Raw genomic sequence first — 22389 nt, 5'->3', positions numbered from 1 at the left:
GTGGGAATGCAGGCTATGTACTTGAGATAGAGTGGCCATGAAAGGTGCTGCATAGGACAAGGCATTTGAAGTGAGATCATGCATGATACAAAGAAGTCAGCCCTAAGATGATCAAAGAGAAAACGTCCAGACAGAGGGAACAGCTAAGTCAAGGGCACAGAGGTAGGACCAAGCTTGACATATTTGCAGACAGAGAGAAAGAAATTGTGGTTCAGAACAGAAACAGAAGGAACTAAAAGAAGGTGTAGTTAGCAAGCAGGAGAGTATAGGAAATGAAATTGAGGATGCTTAATCTTACCTATGCATGAAATCTCGTCTTAGGCAGATAAGCGAGACAAAAGAAGGAGGGGAGGAAGAGGACGAGGGGGGAGGGAAAGGAGGCGGGGGAAAGTCCTAGGTATCTGGAATAAAATATGGAGAAAAATGTACAGCTGGAGGCTTTGGGAAGTAATAGTAATAATAAGCATGTACGTCTGGATCAAACCTTACCTGAAAGCCTCTTGTGTTTTCCTTACACAAATTCATTAGACTTCTTTAATTGTTTAAACCAGTTTGAGTCAGGGTTTCTGTTACTTGCATTAAAAGTATCCTAAAGGAAGAATCAAGATGGCAGAGTAGGAACACCCTGGGTTCACCTCCCCCCATGAACTCATCAAAACTACATCTACATTAAAAACAACTCTCTCAGAGAACAATCTGAAGACTAGCAGAACGGTTCTTCCACAACCAAGGTTATAAATAAAGAACCACACAGAGTCTCGTAGGAGGGGAGAAACCATCTAGTCAGGACCTACACCCCTAGTGAGTGACCCAGAAGAGAATGGAGATGTCAGAGACTCGGGGATCTTTCCTAAGGACTGAGGGGCTCGAGTCCCATATTAGGCACCCCAGCCCTGGGATCTGGCACTGGGAAGATGAGCCCTCTTGGCTGGTCTGAAAACCAGTGGCGCTTACCAGAGGGTTGTAAGAAGCTGAGACTCTGCTCTTGAAGACTGTGTACACAGACTTGTTTACTCCCAGTCCCGGCACAGAGGCAGCAGATTGAAAACTGCCTGGTTCTCTGGCCAACCTTCCAGGACCACCTCAGTACATCCCCAGCCCACACCAGGCTCCTCCTCCAGCCCTACCTGCTCTGGCACTGCTCCCCATCCAGGCAGAGACCATCATCACACACACCAGGGAGAAGCATAGCCAGCTCAGAAGTGCAGCTCTAACCCCTCAGGCCGATCCCATCCTCCCCAGCCAGGGCAGAGACTGCCATCACTTGCACAGGGAGAAGTGGGGCCAGCTCAAAACAGCTGTTCCAGCCCCCTGGGCCCTGCCTCTACCCAATCCCCAATCAAAGCAGAAACCTCCATCTTTCTGGGGAGAAGCCCCACTCCCTCAGGGCTCCTACCCTAGCCCCTCAGGGCTCAGTCACACACACCCCCAACAAGGCAGTGACTGCCTTTGAGCCTGAGAGAAGGCCCGTCTTGCACCGGGCTCCAGCTCCAACCCCTCCAACTCCAGCCTCACCTCCCACCAAGGCATTGGTCACCAGTGCACCCCAGGAGAAGACACCACCCATGCTCACTTCAGATCCAGCTCTCCCACCGAAGCCACTGGGCACACACAGACTGCATAGGGACTCTCCTACACAAGAACACACCTTCAAGACTGGGGTAGGTAACTGGTTCTCCTAATTTCATAGATACAAACAGAGAAAGTCAAACAAAATGAGAAGACAGAGGAATATGTTCAAAATGAAAGAACAAGATTAAAAAACCTAGAAAAAAGCCCTAATGAAATGGAGAGAAATAATTTACCTGATAAAGATTTCAAAGCAATAGTAATAAAAATGCTCACTGAACCCAGGAAAAAAAAATAGAGGAACACAGTGAGAACTTCAACAAAGAACTAAAAAACATAAAACAGAACAAATCGTAGCTGGAGAATATAAAAACTGAAGTGAAAAATACACTAGAGGGAATTACAGCAGATTAGGTGATGCAGAAGAATGCATACGTGATCTGTAAGACTGAAAACTGGGAAATCATCCAATCAGAACAGCAAAAAGAAAAAAAAGTTTTAATGAGGATAGTTTATGGGAACTCTGGAACAACATCAAGCATACCAACATTCACATTATAGGGGTCCCAGAAGGAGAAGAGAGAGACAAAGGGGTAGAAAACATTTTTGATGAAGTTATAGCTGAAAACTTCCTTAACCTGAACAAGTAAACAGATATCCAGGTACAGAAAGCATAGAGTTCCAAGCAAGATGAACCCAAAGAGACCCACACCAAGACATATCATAATTAAAATGGCAAAATTTAAAAATAAAGAAAGAGTTTTAAAGGCAGCAAGAGAAAAACAAAGAGTCACATACAAGGGAACTCCCATAAGGCTATCAGGTGATTTTCCAGCAGAAACTTTGCAGACCAGAAGGGAGTGGCATGATTTATTAACATGCTGAAAGGAAAAAATCTACAAGCAAGGATACTTTACCCAGCAAGGTTATCATTCAAAACTGAAAGAGAGATAAAGAGTTTCCCAGACAAGAAAAATTAAGAGTTTATCACCACTAAACCAGCCTTACAAGAAGTGTTAAAGGAACTTCAAGTGAAAAAGAAAAGGCTATAACAAGAAATAAGAAAATACATGAAAGGAAAAATCTCATTGGTTGAGGTAAATATATACTAATGGCAGTGGATCAACAACTTAAATAAGCTGGTACAAAGGTTAAAAGAGAAAAATTGTAAAATCAACTATAACTATGGTAAACAATTAAAGGATATATATAAAGATGTAAAATATGACATCAAATACATAAAACATGGGGGAGGGAGTAATATAGGTATAAACCTTATGGTAACCGCCAGTCAAAAACCTGCAATAGATACACAAAAAACAAAGAGAATGAAACCCAAACATAACATTAAAGAAAATCAAACCACAAGGGAATAGACTAGAAGAAGAAGAAGAAAGGGAGAGAGAAGAACCATCAAAATGACCAGAAAACAAGTAACAAAATGGCAATAAGTACATACCTATCAATAATTACTTTAAATGTCAATTGACTAACTGAAGAAAACAGATAGATCTCAGATGATGATAACAGATTCCACAAATTCAAACAAGAAGTTGCTCCGATGGAATAAACCAGGCCAGATGTGTCTCCTTGGTAGAGCATATTAACATAGTATTGGTCCTCAAGTATACAGTCCTCAATCTGGTGAATGTGCTCTTTTTCATCCCTATCAAGAAAGTAGATCAGAATGAATATACATTCAATTGGAGCTGACAATAATATACATTATTTGAGGGCTATTTTAGTTCTTTCACCTTCCATCATAATATAGACTGAAGAGAACTGAACTATCTGTACATCCTGCAGGACATCACACTGGTCAACTATATCAAGGACATCATACTATTCAGACCATAAGAGCAGGAAGTGGGTAATACATGGAAGGTCTTGATAATACACATGTGCTCTACATGGTGAACAAGAAACTCTATAAATATTCAGAGGCCTGGCCTATCAATAAAAGTTTTAAATGTCAAAATAAAATGTCAATGGACTAAATGCTCCAATCAAAAGACATGGGGTGGCTGACTGGATAAAATAACAAGACCTACCTAAATGCTGCCTACAAGAGACTCACTTTAGAGCTGAAGACACAAACAGACTGAAAGTGAATGGATAGAAAAAGATAGTCCATGTATATAGAAACAAAAAGAAAGCTGGGGTAGCAATATTCATATCACACAAAGTAGACTTTAAAAAAAGTCTATAACAAAAGACAAAGGAGGATATTATATAATGATAAAGGGGTCAATACAAGAAGAAGATATAACATTTATAAACATATATGCACCTAATACAGGAGCACCTAAAATATAAAACAAATATTAACAGACATAAAGGGAGAAATTGACAACAATACAATAATAGTAGGGAACTATAGCACCCCAATTACATCAGTGGAAAGATAATCCATACAGAAACTCAATAAGGAAATGGTAACTTTAAGTGACACATTAGGTTAGATGGACTTAACAGACATCTATAAAACATTCCAGGGCTTCCCTGGTGGCGCAGTGGTTGAGAGTCCGCCTGCCGATGCAGGGGACATGGGTTCGTGCCCGGTCCCGGAGGATCCCACATGCCGCGGAGCGGCTGGGCCCGTGAGCCATGGCCGCTGAGCCTGCACATCTGGAGCCTGTGCTCCGCAATGGGAGCGGCTGCAGCAATGAGAGGCCCACGTACAGCAAACAAACAAACAAACAAACAAACAACAACAACAAAAAAACATTCCACCCACAACCAGCAGAATACACATTCTTTACAAGTGCACATAGAACTTTCTCCAGGATAGATCACATACTAGGCCACAAAACAAGTCTCAATAAATTTAAGAAGATTGAAATTATATCAAGCATCTTTTCTGACCACAATGGTATAAAACTAGAAATCAAATACAAGGAAGAAAAATGGAAAGAACACAAACATGTGGAGACTAAACAACATGCTATTAAAAAACCAATGGGTCAACAAAAAATCAAAGAGGAAATCAGAAAATCCCTTGAGACAAATGAAAATAAAAACATAACTTTCCAAAATCTATGGGATGTAGCAAAAGCTAAGAGGAAAGTTCATAGCAGTACAGGCCTACCTCAAGAAACAAGAAAAATCTCAAATAAACAACCTAAATCTCATCTAAGGGAATTAGAAAAACAAATAAAACCACCCTCCCACCTACTGCTTCATGGGCTCCACCCCCATGAAGACAAAAGCCTGAGCCCATCAGCCAATCCCTTATCCTGGCTCCTGTGATTGGTTCCGGGGGTTGGGCAGTGAGCCAATCTGGGCCAGTGATGGTCAGACCTGGACTTCTGTTCCAAGGGTTTGGAAGGAGCTCCCTCTGTGGATTTGAACCTGGAGGGTGTAGACCAACAGCTGCTGGCAGCCATCTTGCCACCTCTCAGAGATGGAGAATAAAGCAACACAGAAAAAAAGGAGTGCTAAAGATGGGGAGAGACTGGAGTTTTTCTGGATACTCAAGTCTATATAGGCTCTTTTATGGCCTAAGGCAGTCTGAGTTGGGTTTGCTGTCATTTGCAGTTGAAAGAGACCTACCTCAAACAAAATGATTGGGACCCTCAGGGAACCCTTTGATAAGGGCTGGGAGGTAAGGGTCTCAGGATGAGCCCCTGCCAGTTCCCTGAATCCCTGAGGGTCTCTCTCTTCCCTCCCTTCCAGAAAGAGTTTTGTCCTCTAGGACAGTGGCCATTTTGCTGTAGTATCTATGTCTTTCAACCCCACATATTCTCACTTCACAAAAGCTGCACATTGTGGTAAAAAGAACAAGTATACTTCTCAAATTCTGGCTGTCACTTACCAGCTGTGCCATCCAGAGCAAGTTACTTAATTTCTCTGAGACTCAGTTTTCTTACCTGAAAAGGACAATACTATCTCCTGGACTTTTCGTGAGAATTAGATGCAATACCACGTCTCCCCTGTGGGTGGAGCAGCACTAAAGCAGTTGGAGCCCGCGGAGGGTGGTTGACAGATGCGGGGCTTCTATGACCCCCTTCTCTTTCCTCCTCACCCTCAGCCTTAATGGGGAGGGGATATTTGACACAACAGATATGTCATATTATGAAAAGACATGAGCGGTAGGATGAGAGAGATTTATTTATCTCATAGATGTTTCACTGTGAGATATATAAACATCACTGCTGCTCTCAGGATGGTACCGGGTGAGTCTCCCCAGCCTCAGACACGAGAGGTGCATGTGCTTTGTGCTGACCTCCACCACGAGGCATGCAAACTGAGCCGGTGAGGACCCTGCATGGCTTTCAGCGAGTCGGAATGCCTTCTCAGGGGCCAGGGGCAGCAGAGGGCCAGGGGTGGTGATAGCAGTAGAGCCACTGGGGCAGGGGAAGACTTCAGAACAGACACTTCAACCAGGAGCAGGGACTCCGCCTTTAGGTCGGAATTGATGGGGCAGGATAATGCCCAGCCCTGCTCAAGGGAAGGTCCCTGCAGGATTTCAAGGGAGGCAGGGGGCCTGTGAAGAACAGTGCTTACCTGTGCAGCAGGCAGCCTGGAGGAAGAGGTTCATGGGTGCAATATGACAGAGCTGGTGCCAGGACCTTAGCCAGTGTGGGATCAGACTCCGCCCACACAGGGGCTCTGGGTGAACAGCCCAGGACAAGAAAAGGACCAGCAGCACAGCTTGCACTGGGCACCCCGCATTTGGACACCTTGGGGCTCATGGGAGATTAGGGCACGTGTCAGGGCAAGAAAAACTTGCCTCAACAGCTAAACACCCTTGTGAGAAGTCACAATGATGGAAACTGTGGTAGGGTGAATATCCCAAAGATACCCAGGTCCTAATCCCTGGAACCTGTGACTCTTACCTTAGGTGACCAAAGGGACTTTGCAGAAGTAATTAAAATAAGGAATTTGAGATGGGATATTACCCTGGATTAGGCAGGGGAGGCTCTAAATGTAATCAGGAAGTATCCTTTATTATAAGACGAAGGCAAAGGGAGATTTTACCAAAGAAGAAAACAGCAAAGTGACTACTGAAGCAAGAGATCACGCTGTTGGCTTTGCAGATGGACGAAGGGGCCATGAGCCAAGGAATGTAGCTTTAGAAGCTGGAAAGACAAGGAAACAGACTCTCCCCTACAGCCTCTAGAGAGAACAGCCCTGCCTACATCTTGATTTCTATGCAGTGAGACTAATTTTGGACTTCTGACCTCCTGAGCTATAGGAGAATAAAGTGTACTATTTTAAGCCACCAATTTTCGAGCAGTCATAGGAAACAGGGACTGATAAACAAAGGTAGGTAATGGTGAGCCTCAAGGACCAGGAAGGAGGTGGGAGGTCCCTGCACTTGACTGGCAGCTGGAGCTAGAGCAGGCCTTAGGCAATTGAACAGAAGGTCAATTCTCAATGGCTCAGTGCCTGCTGACTCCCACCCCAAATAACATGTGTAAGGGGAGGTGGTGTTGGCACCTGGGCAGGTTCCTGGATGGGCAGCTCGGAGACGGGGCCTTGCAGAGAACTGTGGAAGTTCTCTGTACTGCCACTGTACAAAGTTCACCTGGATGCTGACCCCACCCCTGCTCTGCTTCCTCTTCTGCTGTCACTGTTGGCCTCATTCTAGTCTTGAACGTGGGCTCAAATTCTGAGTCCTCTGTCTTAAGGGCTGAGGAAGGACTTCCTGATTCCCAGGACTACTAAGCAGAGTCCCCAACACCCCTGAGGTTGGGGGTGGTGAATTTCACTGTGTTCCCCACCCCAGGTGTTGCCTCTCCTCCACAGCACACAGACCAGTTCATTCATGCTCCATCACCTGGTCAAAGAACTGGGGGGAATCTACCCAGTCCCAAGACAGAAACAACCAGGGCTGGACAGCAGGCAAACTCCAAGCCTAGCTAGAGAGGACCCCTAACTGCCCACTGACTCAGGGACAAGGAGCCAGTAGAAGACGGATGGACCCTGTCTGGTGGCAGAGGGGACAGGCAACACCCAAGGCAGACATCCAGTGACATCTCTGGGGGATTTAAGGAACCTGCTCAGTTGTCCTGGGAGACAGGAAGCCTCCCTGAGACCTTAAGGAGAAGACTTCACATTTGAACTCTTATTCGAGACCAGAATGAGACCGATGGTGACCATGGAAGAAACAGCAAGGCAGGGGGCAGGTTTGGTGTTCAATGTGGAGAAGCCAGGCACAGCTACCTGCAAGGGGCATCGGGAAATCCACCCAGTGTTGCAAGTGACCCCTGAGAAGCTGGAGGACCTCACCTCAGTGGTCCAGCTGTGGTTCAGTGGTGACTGGTCTTTGGGGAAAAGGTGCCCACCCCCCAACCCTAGGAGAGGGGCAGAAAAAATGTATCTATCTCTGCTATATTCGTAGTTATTTCTTTTTCACACTTCTGATTCTGTAGGCTTGCTCTCTCCCCATTTTTTTTTTGATCAGACTCATAGATTATATTATTAGGTATTTTCCCCTCTTGAATCAGCTCCTTGACTTGTCAGTTCTGTTATTTTTCTCTTTTTTTACTTATTACAATCTGTTCTTATCTCTCTTGTTTCCTTCCTACACTCCTTTCTGTGTATTTTGTCATTCTTTTTCTAAGCATTCTTGCACTGAATGCTTAATTTATTCATTTCATTCTTCCTCACTTATGAATGCATTTAAGACTATCAATTTTCTGTGTATGGTTTAATCTATAACCTGTAACCGTGAAATGCTGTTTTCATTATTCTACAATATTAAAAATGTCTTCATATATATGAGAGTCATTTAGAAGAATTCCCTTTCCCAGTGATAGAGGCTTTTCTTTCTTCTTTTGTTAGTTATGACTGCTTCTTATTGTGTTGTAGACCAAGTCTGTACTATTTCTACCGTTTTTGTCTAAATTAATTGATGTTTTCTTTGAGACCTAACATGTGGTCAGTTTTTGTTTTCATCCCACACACACTTGACTAGGAAGAATAACCTCTGTTTATCGGGCATAGAATTAGACCTATTAGATACTTTTTTTTTTTTTTTTTTTTTTTTGCGGTACGCGGGCCTCTCACTGTTGTGGTCTCTCCCCTTGCGGAGCACAGGCTCTGGACGCACAGGCTCAGTGGCCATGGCTCACGGGCCTAGCCGCTCCGTGGCATGTGGGATCTTCCTGGACCAGGGCACAAACCCGTGTCCCCTGCATCGGCAGGCGGGCTCTCAACCACTGCGCCATCAGGGAAGCCCCTATTAGATTCTTTATACAGTCATTTAATAAACATTTCTTAAGGATTTGCTATGTTCCAGCACTGTTCAAGTGCACAGATCACACCAGATAAAACAGATGTCTGGCCAAGGTTCCTGCTCTGGGATGGTGGGGGGCAGGGAGGAGGAGGGGGGAGACAGTCAATGAATGTAAACATAATTAAAAGTAAATTATATAGAAGGAAGAGAAGATGGAAAAGATGCTGATGATAAATAAAAGCTATGTAGCTTGAAAAAATTTTTAAGCACTAATAAAAAATATCTAGAATTTTTTTAAAAAAGTAAATTATATAGTATATTAGAAGGTGACAAATGCTATGAATATAGAAAAAGTACAGCTGGTTAAGAGGAATGGGATGGGGGAGGAGTTGTAACTGTAAATAGGGTCAGAGGGGGATTCACATTTGAAAAAAAAATTGAATGACATGAGAGTGTCAAGCAAACAGACATCTGGGGGAAGAGCCTGCCAGGCAGAGAGACAAACCAGGGCCAAGGCCCCAGAGCAAGGGTGAGCCTGGCATGTTGGAGGACATGGGTGTCTGGAGCACACTGAGCAAGACAGCATAACAGGGATTGGAAACAGGGCGTTGGACCATGTGGGACCCTGTCTCCCACAGTGAGACTTTGTCTTATTCTGAGACAAAGTGAGATGATGTGACTTGCACATAAAGTGATCACTCTGGCCAATGTGTTGAGAAGAGACTGTAGGAAGCAAAGGCGGAAACAGTCATACAGGTGAGGGAGTCATACAGGTGAGGGTGTCATACAGGTGGCAAGATGGTGGCGGCTCAGACAAGACAGGAACCATGGAGGAGGTGAGAAGTGGTCAGTTTCTGGATATAATTTGAAAGGAGAAACAATTGGATAAGTGGTGTGAGGGGTCAAGGGTGACTCCAGGGTTTTCAGCCTAAGCCCCCTAGAAGTAGAAATCGCCATCGACTGAGATGGGAGAGACAGAGTGAAGCAGTGTTCTGGGGGCAGGTCAGGAGTTCACTCTTGGTCATGTTGACTTTGAGATGCCTGTTAGACATCCACGTGGGGGTGTTGAGTAGGCAGTTGAATAAAGGCATCTCCATTTACAGAAGTGTATACCTGAGCTGCAGGTATAAACTTGACAGTCATTAGCCAACAGATGGTACTGAAAAGCCGTGGGAGTTGATGGTATCACCAAGGGAGTGAGTGTGCAGAAGGGAAGCTGGGAAGGAAAATGAGAAGGAGTGGCTGGGGAGGAAACCAGGAGAAGGTGGTAGAAGCCAAGTAAAGAAAATGGGCCGAGGAGGTGGAAGGGTCAGCGTGTTAAATGCTGCGATAGGTTCCCTAAGATGAGTATTGAGAATTAGCCATTGGACCAGCAATGTGGTTAGCATTGGTGACCTTAGGAAGAGCCATGGGGCGAAGTTCTGGGAGTGAGACTGATTGATCAGAGTGTGAATCAGTCAAAGTCCTGATGGAAAATAGGTAGCCCCTTCAAACTGTAACTCAAGGAGACTTTAATAAAAGGACTTTCAGCCAAGATGTGGGCAGGTGTAGGGAAATCTCAAGGAATTTGTAATGGTGGGGTAGTTGTTACCATCTCCATGTCTGGAAAGCCAGGGGGTGGGGGGGTGGGAGGGGGGGAGTGAGGAGAGGAGCCGGGGGGTGTGGCCTTCAGTCAAGGGACACACCCATACCCCTCCCCAGAGAGGGGTCCAGAGGAATAAACATCCTGACCTCACTCTCCTCCCTCCTCTGATTCTTTGGCTGGTCCTCCCTGGGGCCAAACCCAACAGGAAGCCACAGCTCAAGTGGACCTGTTGATGCAGCCATAGGGGTCAGCCTCCCAGGATGCAGGCAGGGCAGGGAACAGAACTGGAAGGACAAAGTAGTTTGGAGAGAATAACATTTGCTGTGTTTGCATTTTCCTGGCATTTTTAATTCCCTTGTGCCCAATACTTGCAATAGGTGTAAGAGAAAGTATACACTATGACTTAAATGAAAGGAAAGAGACTTTCTTAAATGAAAAATGATGAGGTCATGAGAAATGTTATATGTTTCTATGGGATGAATCTTTCAACCAAATGTTTTTCAAGAACAGAGAGCAAATCAGGCAACAAGAGAAGAGTGCGGTGGCCCTAAACAGAAACAGAGGCCTTCATCCTCTTTCCTCAAACTCTCTCCTCCCTTTTGGACCACATTCTCCTGGTTTTTCCTCATCTCACTGGTCACTCCTCCATCTCTACTGCAGACCTCCTCCTTGACTTGATCAGAGTTCCCCCAGGCTTGGCCCTGGACCCTGTACATGGAACTTGGACACAATGGCTGGCACTCAAGCAACCATGTTTAACCATGAGGTACTACACTTAGAATACCAGAGCAGCAAGACAGAGGATGCTAAACAGTCCTTGATGACTGTGGACTCACTTTTACACTCAAGACTGCCTACTTCTGAACTTCTTTTCTGTGAGAGAGAAGTAAACCTCTATCTTGTTTAAGCCACCATTATTTTGAGTTTTTATCATTCACAGTGAAACCTAATCCTGATACACCACCCCAAAACCAAAGCTGAAAATTCATTTCACATTCTGTTTTCCATTTCATGTTCAGCCTCATTGTCCAGCACAGCCTATTAGAGGTTCTGCAGTGAGCACAAATGACATCAGAAAGATATTGCAATAACAAATTCCAACCGTAAAGTGCCCCTCATTTGAATATGAATCCTCTACCATTATCAAATCCCCAGGAAGAAAGTAAAATCTGAAAACTACCCTAATTCATTTATTCTAAAATGTACACTTGCCCCTCGTTTTAATGCATCCAGATTTAATGCAATTCAGATACATCTTAAAATCAGTATCATTTTACAATTGTCTGACAGGTAGAATTCTTGACCTAGTTATGTAAAAATCTTCCATTGGCCACTTCAGATAAGAAGAACCAACATTAAAGCATATTAGATTAAAAAGGTTATTTTACCTTGCAAGCTAAAATCCAAGGAAATTATGGTGCAAAATTTATCCTCCCCAATTTTTCACTGGCTCAGTCTCAGCTGGAGGACACAAGATTTCATTTTTTCCTTTTATGTCTCTAGGCAGTCTCCTAATATCACAGCCTTTCTCTGAAGGCAGTGGTTCTCCAACTGCAGTGAGCATCAGGATTACCTGGAGGGCTTGTAAAAAAGGGTTCCAGAGCCCTACCCCTAGAGTTTCTGGTTTAGAAGGTCTGCAGTAGGGCCTGAGAATTTGCATTTCTAACAAGTTCCCAGGTGATGCTGATGCTGCTGATAAGAGACCACATTTTGAGAACTACTATTCTAAGGAAATCTCGCCCCTAAATTAACCTGCTTGTCTTCCTTGATTTTGTTTTCCTTCTTTTACTGCTCCTGTTCAGACTAAAAACAAAAAACAAACAAACAAAATCCTTGAGGCATATTTCTCAAATAATTCTGGCTCCTTTTTTAATCTCCTGAGCAATTGGACTCCTAGAGACAGAGTATTACAAATGAAGGCCACTTTAATTGCCTTAACCCTCAAGTTGACAATAAGTTAATTGCATCATTTCTATACCTTAACTACAAGTAGATGCGATGTTATGTTTATAGTAAAAGTATCCATTCCTTTTTAATTTTTTTTCTCTGTTATAAAATCTACCACCTTTCCATGGGTGGGTCTAAAATTTGACCATGGCCTGACTTCTGTCATTGATAAATTCAGAGCTAACTTGAGACTTTGTGTGGGAATGACCACATTGGACAAGCCATCTAAATCCAAGGCTGATCCCTCTACAGCAAGGTTTTCAACCTCAGCACTATTGACGTTTGGGGCTGGGTAGTTCTCTGTTGTGGGGTCTGTCCTGGGCATTGTAGGCTGTTTAACAGCATCCCTGGCCTGCACCAACTGGATCCCAGTAACATCCTCCTAGTTGCAACAACCAAATACCTCTCCAGACTTTGCCACATGTCCCCTGGAGGCCAAATCACCCTTGGTTGAGAATGGTCCTCTACAGTTTAGTGCCTTGGCTCTGAGGCCATGCAAAGCAACATAAAGGGAAAGGAATTTGGGCGATCCATCTATACCGACCACATGAGCCTTTAATGCTAAAAGCTAAAGCCTTCATGCTCTAGAGCAACACTGCTCAAAATGTAACGTGTCTGAAAATCTCCCAGGGAATCTTGTTAAAATGCAGATTCTGGTTTCTGGCCTTACATTTAGGGCCACTCTGGAAAACAGTATGGAGGTTCCTCAAAAAACTAAAAATAGAACTACCATATGATCCAGCAATCCCACTCCTGGGTATAAATCTGAAGAAAACAAAAACACTAATTCAAAAAGATACATACACCCCAATGTTCATAGCAATGTTATTTACAATAGCCAAGATATGGAAGCCACCTAAGTGTCTATCAACAGAGGAATGGATAAAGATGTGAGATATATATACACACAATGGAGACACACACGCACACACACACGCACACACACACACAAGAGTATACTACTCAGCCATAAAAAAGAATGAAAATTTTGCCATTTGCAGCAACATGGATGGACTTAGAGGGCATCATGCTGACTGAAATAAGTCAGACAAAGACAAATACTGTATGATATCACTCATATGTGGAATCTAAAAAATAAAACAAACTAGTGAATATAACAAAAAAGAAACAGACTCATAGATAAAGAAAACAAACTTGTGGTTACTAGTCATGAGAGGTACAAACTACTATGCATAAAATAAATAAGCTACAAGGATATATTGTACAGCACAGGGAATATAGCCAATATTTTATAATAACTTAAATGGAATATAATCTATAAAAATATTGAATCACTATGTTGTACACCTGAAACTCATAAAGTATTGTAAATCAACTATACTTCAATTTCAAAAATAATTTTTTAAAATGCAGATCCTGATTCAGCAGGTCTGGAAGGGGACCTACCTGGGTATTCAAAGTCAAGTCCAACTCAGACTAAGTGAATCAGAATCTGCCTTTTCAGAAAACCCCCAAGGGATTCATATGCACGTTAAGGTTGAGAAGCACTGTCCTGAAAAAACACACTCAAATTTAGCTGAAGCTAAAGTCCTGGCCTGCAAACCTGGCTGAAGAAACACAGGAAATGCAGCAGAAAATCGTTCTGCCCCCAGCGTCTGCAGGACGTGCCTACAGGAAGCCTCGTTCCCCCATCATGAATCCTTGCCTCAGCTGTGCACGCTGCCTAAATCTCCCACAGCCCTCCGGCATCTGCTAAAGACCTCTGCTATCTCATGTACCTGTGCTAAGGCAGGCTCCTAGTTCAAGGTCAAGGTGAAGTTGCTTGGCCCACACTTTTGCTAAGTCCTTCCCCATGAACCTGCCCATATTTGCTTAAGAATATCACCTGAAGCTCCACCTGTATGGAAACAGCAGCTTGCATCAAATGCCACCTGTATTGTGCTTCCCTAGTTCTATTCCCTGTTTATTTCTTACGTTCCTAACAGACATCAGATGTGGGTTTTGGAGGAAGGTCATTAAATAACATTTTTCCCTTCCCATGTAGGTAGCTTTTGTAGTGAACTTTAAAGTCTGTCTCTTATTAACCCAGATCCAGAAGAACATCTTATCTCACCTGACTCAATTTTTTTTTAACATTTTGAAACATTTTAACACAAATACTGTAGAATTTTATCTCTAAGTGTATGGCTCCTACATCACGTATTTCTTTCTACTGGATCAAAGTTATTTCTGCACCTGCTTATCTCCCCTTTGGGACAACAGACCTGCAGGATGGGCTACATATCTGGTTTGTTCTTGGACCAGGACATAACCTTGCACATAAGAGATGCTCAATCAACATTTATGTAATGAATGGTCATGACTATTTTGCCCCTTAAGCCATTGTATTATAAATTAAGTAATTAATTCAACTCCTTCTAGACGTGGCATAGAGCCTAGTTCTGTGGGGTAGCCCTCCCTGATCGGACCCTCTCCCTCATATCGGAACTCTGAAACTGTCTTGCAGATCTTATGCCATGTTGACTAACTCGCTGATAGATTTCTTTTTCCTTGTCTAGTTCTGGGCTTTTGTTAATGTTTGAAGACTCTTATTTGCTTTCATCTGTTCTTGGATCACCTTTGTTCTGTTATCTCAGCAGCTAAGGACTTGATGGACAAATTATTTCAGATCTTGATCTGAAGATGTTCTATGTCTAACATCAAAGTATAACAAGGTGACCCTGGGTGGGAAAAGACTTGAACCTGTTTTAACCCTTGGTGAGGAACAATGAGAAAGGGATGGGGCTAAGCTTGGCTGTTAGTATTTCACACATGGTGTCACTTAACACGGAGCAGCATAGACTTGGGAGATGAGATGATGGGGATGGTGACAGGTGGATGATGATGATGATGATGATAAGGAGGAAGAGGGGGAGTCAACAGTATGATCTCTTCCATGACACTCAAGTACATGAAATGTCACAATTCTTTAACTTTTCAACTCAAATCAATTTAGCTCACCTGACCCAGGTTGGTAGGCAATTTAAGTCATGTTTTGGAGGAATCTCTTCCCCCTCCCTTGAAGTTGTACCATAGTCTTCAGGATTTACCCAGTCCAGGACATTTGGGAAAGGGTCTTGGTACACCATGCTGCACTTCCTGGTGCATTGGCCCATTTGAAAAGCTGAGGCTATTCTCTTTCCAAGCCATGGTTGAGCCCATAGATCTTTGTTGAGGTTTCCAACCTCTGCACCTGGTGTTCAGCCTCACCTCCATGTACCACCCAGATACCCCTCCTGGGGTCTCCTGAGTACAAGTAGAACCAGATTTCTGCTCCCCATAGAAACCTTCTGGGTTAGTCTTGATCCTTCTCAGTTTCAAATGACAGAACCCAAGTCAAACTAGCCTAAGTCACAAAGAGAATCTGTTGGTCTACATAACTTGAAGGTTCGGAGTAGAAACCAAATGATGTTAGATCCAAGAATCTCAACATCTCTCTCTGTCTCTCTGTCTCTGTCTCTCTGTCTACCTCTCTGCCCGCCTCCACCAGCATAGTGGCTTCATTCTATAGGAAGCTTCTCCCATATAGTCAAGAAACATGGTCACTGACAGCTCCAGGCTTGCATAGTCTTTATAGCTCAAGGCCCCAGAGAAAGGGGAGACCCATAAATCAAATCTAAGGAAAGATTCTGATTGGTCCATTTTAAGTGCCAATTCCTGGAAATACCCCTGTAGCCAGGAGAAACAACTTGTGCTTGGACATCTTGGGTCACGAGTCTACCCTAGTGGTGGAAAATGCAGGACACCATAACGAATAATTGTACAGGATCACATAGAATGGAGGGGAGAGATGGTTTTCAAAGTAAAAAGAGGTTATTACCAACAAAATGGAGAGGAGATGTTAAAACAAACCTTCCTCACTACACACACACACACACACACACACACACACACACAAACACACACACTCACATAAACACGTATACACACATAGAATGGCTAGTGGTTGGGCATCCTATCTCCCCACCCCCAGTCCCCACTACACTCCTAGCAAAAAAAAAAAAAAAAAAAAAAATCAAAGGTCTTCTATTTCAAAAAGTTGTCTAACAATAATTAGGGTAACTAATGTGGACTTTCATGCTCAAAATAAAAGAGCACTCCATGCTGCCACAAAGGCGGCTCCCTGCCCATCCATCTGAAAGCGCTGGATGACAGGCCCCACCCACATGCATGGAGATGTTTATTGTCTTGTTTATAAATATCAGCAGAGCATCAAGGACTATCAGAAATGTAAAGAAACATTACAAATGCAGGAGGCCAACATAAACAAGGTGAGGGAGATAACCCAGTAGAAATAGAGATAATTCAGAGAACAGAAGATATATTTTTTAAATCTCTAATTGTTACCCTCAGAAAGATCCAAGAAAATAATGCATTCATAAAGCACCAGGAAGTTATATTAAAACAGTAAGTGGATAATAAGAAAGAAGTTTTAAAAAAAGATACGATTGCTGGAATTTTTTTTTTTTTTTTTTTTTTTTTTTGTGGTATGCGGGCCTCTCACTGTTGTGGCCTCTCCCACTGCAGAGCACAGGCTCCGGACGCGCAGCCTCGGTGGCCATGGCTCACGGGCCCAGCCACTCCGCGGCATGTGGGATCTTCCTGGACCAGGGCACGAACCCGTGTCCCCTGCATCGGCAGGCAGACTCTCAACCACTGCGCTACCAGGGAAGCCCTGATTGCTGGAATTTTTAAAAGCAAAGAAGGGTTGGAAGAAAAAGTCAAAGTAATTCTTAGAAAGTAGAACCAAAAGACTATAAAAGAAAATATATAACAGAAAAGAGACTCAGAGAATCAATCCAAGAAGTCTAACAGTCATCTTATAGGAAATTCAAAAAAGAGAAAACAGAGCAAAAGAAATTCTCAAAGAAACATGAGAATCCCCCAGAGCTGAAGAATAACAGTCCTCAGATTGAACAACCTCACTTGAGTGCTTAGAAAATCAGACGGGGAAAACACTCATGCCTAGCCACATCACTGCAAAATTTTAGAACACTAAAGATGAACAAGGGATCTTATAGCTTCTGAGAAAGAGGGGGAAATAAACAGGTTATCTACAAAGGAATAAGAATTCGGCAAAAGGGCTGGATTTGGTCCATGGGCCATAATTACCAACTGCTGGGATAGAGTTCTACATCCAGAGAAACTGTGAGGTAACCATGATATTTGGGGACATGGAAGGATTTAGAGTTGCTTCTTTTTCCTAGAAAATTATCTGAGGATGCATTCCAACAAAATTAGAATGTAAGTTAAGGTGAAGACGTAAAGTCCAAAAAACAGTGCATCAAACTCACAAAGATAGGGCTTCACTGGTGGCGCAGTGGTTGAGAATCTGCCTGCCAATTCAGGGGACATGGGTTCGAGCCCTGGTCTTGGAAGATCCCACATGCCATGGAGCATCTAGGCCCGTGAGCCACAACTACTGAGCATGCGCGTCTGGAGCTTGTGCTCCGCAACAAGAGAGGCCGCGACAGTGAGAGGCCCACGCACCACAATGAAGAGTGGCCCCCGCTCGCCGCAACTAGAGAAAGCCCTCGCACAGAAACGAAGACCCAACACAGCCAAAAACATTAATTAATTAATTTTAAAAAAACTCACAAAGATAATAATAGGAAGTCCCAGGATGATTGACAGCTGTACCTGATGGAAATCTATGCCAGTCTGAGTCGCCTTCTAATTTAGAAGGGATATCCTGACAGGCTCCTAGACCCTAAGGAACTTCACTGAAGTTGAGATGCTGTATATTCAGTATCCTGTCATTCGGGTGTGTCAATTACTCAAATCAAACCCGATCTCAGTGGGATACCAGCCCATTTCATTTCTGGTGACTCCAAAGTAGATCAGCCCATGCTCTGAGATCTCATCACCTCACCCACCAGCTATTGCCAGGATGACCCTATTCATTCTGCTCCTGATAACTGCCTGCTGCCTCCTAGCTGTGCCACCCTGGGCATCCCTCAACCCCACTGAAATAATTTCACCTGTTTCATTCCTCCCTCTTGTGAAAGGAAAATCAAAATGGAGTTGGTATTGGTAAGAGGACTCTCTAAAATGGAACAGGGAGGGAGGCCATTGAGGAAGGATGACCTAGGTACATCTCAGCCTGGATGGGATCTGACCTTTTGACTGCTTATTATCCTAACAGAGGCATCCAGAACATCTGGCAAAACCTCAAGATACTGATTGGACCTTACCCTAAAACAACCCATGATAGCCACCCCTTAAGGACAAATATGTCCTTTCTTGTATCAGAGTACAGCTTCATGGCTTTTGCCTTTATAAGCCCCTGACTCTTTCTCTTCCCCAGAACACTCTTTCCAGTTTACCAGAATCTGTGTCTCCTGACTTGCAATTCTATTCTTTTTTTTTTTAATTTTCTTTTGGCTGCGTTGGGTCTTTGTTGCTGCGTGCGGGCTTTCTCTAGTTGCAGCAAGTGGGGGCTACTCTTCACTGTGGTGCGCAGGCTTCTCATTGCAGTGGCTTCTCTTGTTGCAGAGCACAGCCTCTAGGCACACGGGCTTCAGTAGTTGTGGCACGAGGGCTCAGTAATTGTGGCTCGCGGGCTCTAGAGCACAGGCTCAGTAGTTGTGGCACACAGCCTTAGTTGCTCTGCGGCATGTGGGATCTTCCCGGACCAGGGCTTGAACCCGTGTCCCCTGCATTGGCAGGAGGATTCTTAACCACTGCTCTACCAGGGAAGCCCCTAAATTGCAGTTCTTAAGATCCCAATACACTCTTTTCTTATTTGCAGCCTTCTGTGGTTTTCTGGTTGATACTCCATGTTAAGACAATGAGTTCTGACTTTCCACATGCTGTGAACCAGCATATGAGTTCGCCAACCCAGGCGACATTAGACTCACAGAGCTGCCCAGATTAGCACAGTGAATTACAGAATCTTGGGCTAGGGCATCCAGAGTAATAAGTTCAACCTGACACAACATTTTACTCTTGGTGGAGGAGCCTCAACATCTTTTCTCACAATTTCTCCCCAGATTTTTTTATCATACGAATTAGCAAGTTCTTTTTATTCTTTCTGGGATAATGCTTCTATTTCTTACTCTAGAAATTCTAAACTAGAGCTTGCTGTTTAGTCACACGTGCATTTGCTCACTTAAGTGCCTACCTTGTGTCAGGCACTGTTCTAGGCACTGGAGGAAGAACAGTGTTCAAGACAAAGTGTCTGCCCTCAAGGAACTCACATTCTATTAGGTGAGAACAGAAGAAATAAACAAATCTGACGTATAATATGTTGCGTGGTTCTGGGTATGATAAATATCTCCCTCTTTAATTAACCAAATGCTGTCAAAACAATCATCCCATCATGAGGTCTTTCTATTCCTCATCCCTCTTAAGTTGTTGTATGTCAGCAAGCACCCAGCACGCCAAGCTTTGCCCTTGTGAGCAGGTGGCTGTTTAATGACTATGGGTACCATGGACCGCTGGCGTTTGAAAATCATGGCCCCGTCTGTGCCCATTAACCTATCCCAGGGCCTATTGCTTACAACCTTCCTTCTGGTGCCAATTTCTATATGAAATAAAAGTTTTTGTTTGCAAGCACATTGAACTGTTACAGAAACCTGCTTGGGTTAACCAAAGCCAAAAAGGAGTTTGGTGAAAGGAAACTGGATGACTCATGAACTAGAAGAGCACAGGGCGGAGTCAAGATGGCATACTAGGAGGACGTGGAATTCGCGCCTCTGCACAGCTAGGGTACCTACCAGGCACCGGTGGGGAACCACGGACACCTAAGGGGTCAGGAGGAACCCCCAGCGACCTGGTAGGATGTGAGCGCTGGGGGGAGGGAGGGGGGAGGAGAAGTGGAGGCAGGAGAGGACGGGCACCCCTCAGGGGTGGCAGGGGGAGGGGAAGGGATCTCAGGCCCGAAGCAGGAAACTGGGAGGGCGGAGGATCAAAAGGGAGCGTGGCCAGGTTTCCCCTGCCCACTTGGGCCCCGGGGAGCCTGCTGAGATCCCGGGCCTGATCCTCTGCCCACCAAGGCCCCCTCCAGCTGCGCGGGTCCTGAGGGAGTGGGAGGGAGGGAAGGGGGAGCACACGTAAAGGCTGGACCTCCAGGATCGGCACCCCTGAGGGGTGGCTGGAGGAGGGGAGGAGTTCCTACATCCAGTTGGACCCACTCATGGCTAGGGGTCCAGCAGGGACGGGGAGACCCTGGGGGGTACCGTGTGGGGCTGGAGGGCGGAGGAACGGAAGGGAAGGTGGTCAGCGCTTTCCCTGTGCACTTAGGCACTGGGGAGCCTGTTGGGCTCCCAGGCCTAATCCTCTGCCCTGGGAGCCTCCCTCTTGCTGTGCAGAGCCCAAGCCCCTCCTCTACACCCCCGCCAGGGCCCACCGCTACACTGGGAGACCCCCTCCAACGCGCTGAGCCTAAACTCCACCCACACCCCCTCACCCAGGGCCTTAGCTCCCAACTCCGGAACTCCGGAGACCCTCCTTTGGAGGTGCGGCCTCTCCCCTTCCACACAGGTGCTAAGCAGGGTCCGGGCCCCACCCCACGCCTGAACGTCACCCCCACCACCGGCTTAGGTCCCGCCCCACCCTAAACCCCACCCCTGCCTAAGTTCCACCCCCCATGGCCAAGGCTTTTTTTTTTTTTTTCTGTTGTGGCTTTATTTTACCTTATTGCAGTTGTTTCAATTATATTTTTATATTTTTTACCTTTCTAATTTTATTTTGTTTTTTATTCTTTGTTATTGTATTGCTCTTTTTTTTTTTTTTTTTTTTTTGCCATGCCACACGGCTTGTGGGATCTTGGTTCCCAGGCCAGAGGTCAGGCCCAAGCTCCTGTGGTGGGAGCTCCAAGTCCAAACCGCTAGACTAACAGAGAACCTCATACCCCAGGGAATATTAATCAGAATGAGGCCTCCCAGACGTCATCACCTCAGCACCAAGACCCAGCTCTATCCAACAACTGCCTACAAACTCCAGTGCTGGATGTCTCAGGCCAAACAACCAGTAAGACAGGAATACAGCTCCACCCATCAAAAAAAAAAAAAAATGTTACAGACAAAGGAGCAAGGTAAAAAGTTACAAGACCAAATAAATGAACATGAAATAGGCAACCTACCTGAAAAAGAATTCCGAGTAATGATAGTAAGGATGATCCAAAATCTCAGAAATAGAATGGAGAAAATAAAAGAAACATCCAACAAGGATCCAGAAGAACTAAAGAGCAAGCAAACAGTGATGAACAACACAATAACTGAAATTAAAAATACTCTAGAAGGAATCAATAGCAGAATAACTGAGGCAGAAAAACAAATAAGTGAGCTGGAAGAGAAAGTGGTAGAAATAACTGCCAGGGAATAGAATAAAGAAAAAAGAATTGAAAAGAATTGAGGACAGTCTCAGAGACCTCTGGGACAACATTAAACACACAACATTCAAATTATAGGGGTCCCAGAAGAAGAAGAGAAAAGAAAGTGTCTGAGAAAATATTTGATGAGATTATAGTCGAAAACTTCCCTAACATGGGAAAGGAAATAGCCACCCAAGTCCAGGAAGTGCAGAGAGTCCCATACAGGATAAACCCTAAGAGAAACACGCCAAGGCACGTATTAATCAAACTATCAAAAAATTAAATACAAAGAAAAAATATTAAAAGCAGCAAGGGAAAAATAACATACAAGGGAATCCCCAGAAGGTTAACAGCTGATCTTTCAGCAGAAACTCTGCAAGCCAGAAGGGAGTGGCAGGACATAGTTAAAGTGATGAAAGGGAAAAACCTACAACCAACATTACTCTACCCAGCAAGGATCTCATTCAGATTCGATGGAGAAATCAAAAGCTTTACAAAGCTACGAGAATTCAGCACCACCAAACCAGCTTTACAACAAATGCTAAAGGAACTTCTCAAAGTGGGAAACACAAGAGAAGAAAAAGACGCACAGAAACAAACCCAAATCGATCAAGAAAATGGTAATAGGAATATACATATCAATAACCACCTTGAATGTAAATGGATTAAATGCTCCAACCAAGAGACACAGACTGGCTGAATGGATACAAAAACAAGACCCTTATATATGCTGTCTACAAGAGACCCACTTCAGACCTAGGGACACATACAGACTGAAAGTGAGGGGAT

This window comes from Mesoplodon densirostris, chromosome 2 (assembly GCF_025265405.1).
Source record: "Mesoplodon densirostris isolate mMesDen1 chromosome 2, mMesDen1 primary haplotype, whole genome shotgun sequence".
Taxonomy (NCBI): domain Eukaryota; kingdom Metazoa; phylum Chordata; class Mammalia; order Artiodactyla; family Ziphiidae; genus Mesoplodon; species Mesoplodon densirostris.
Note: the sequence above shows the minus strand (reverse complement) of the source record.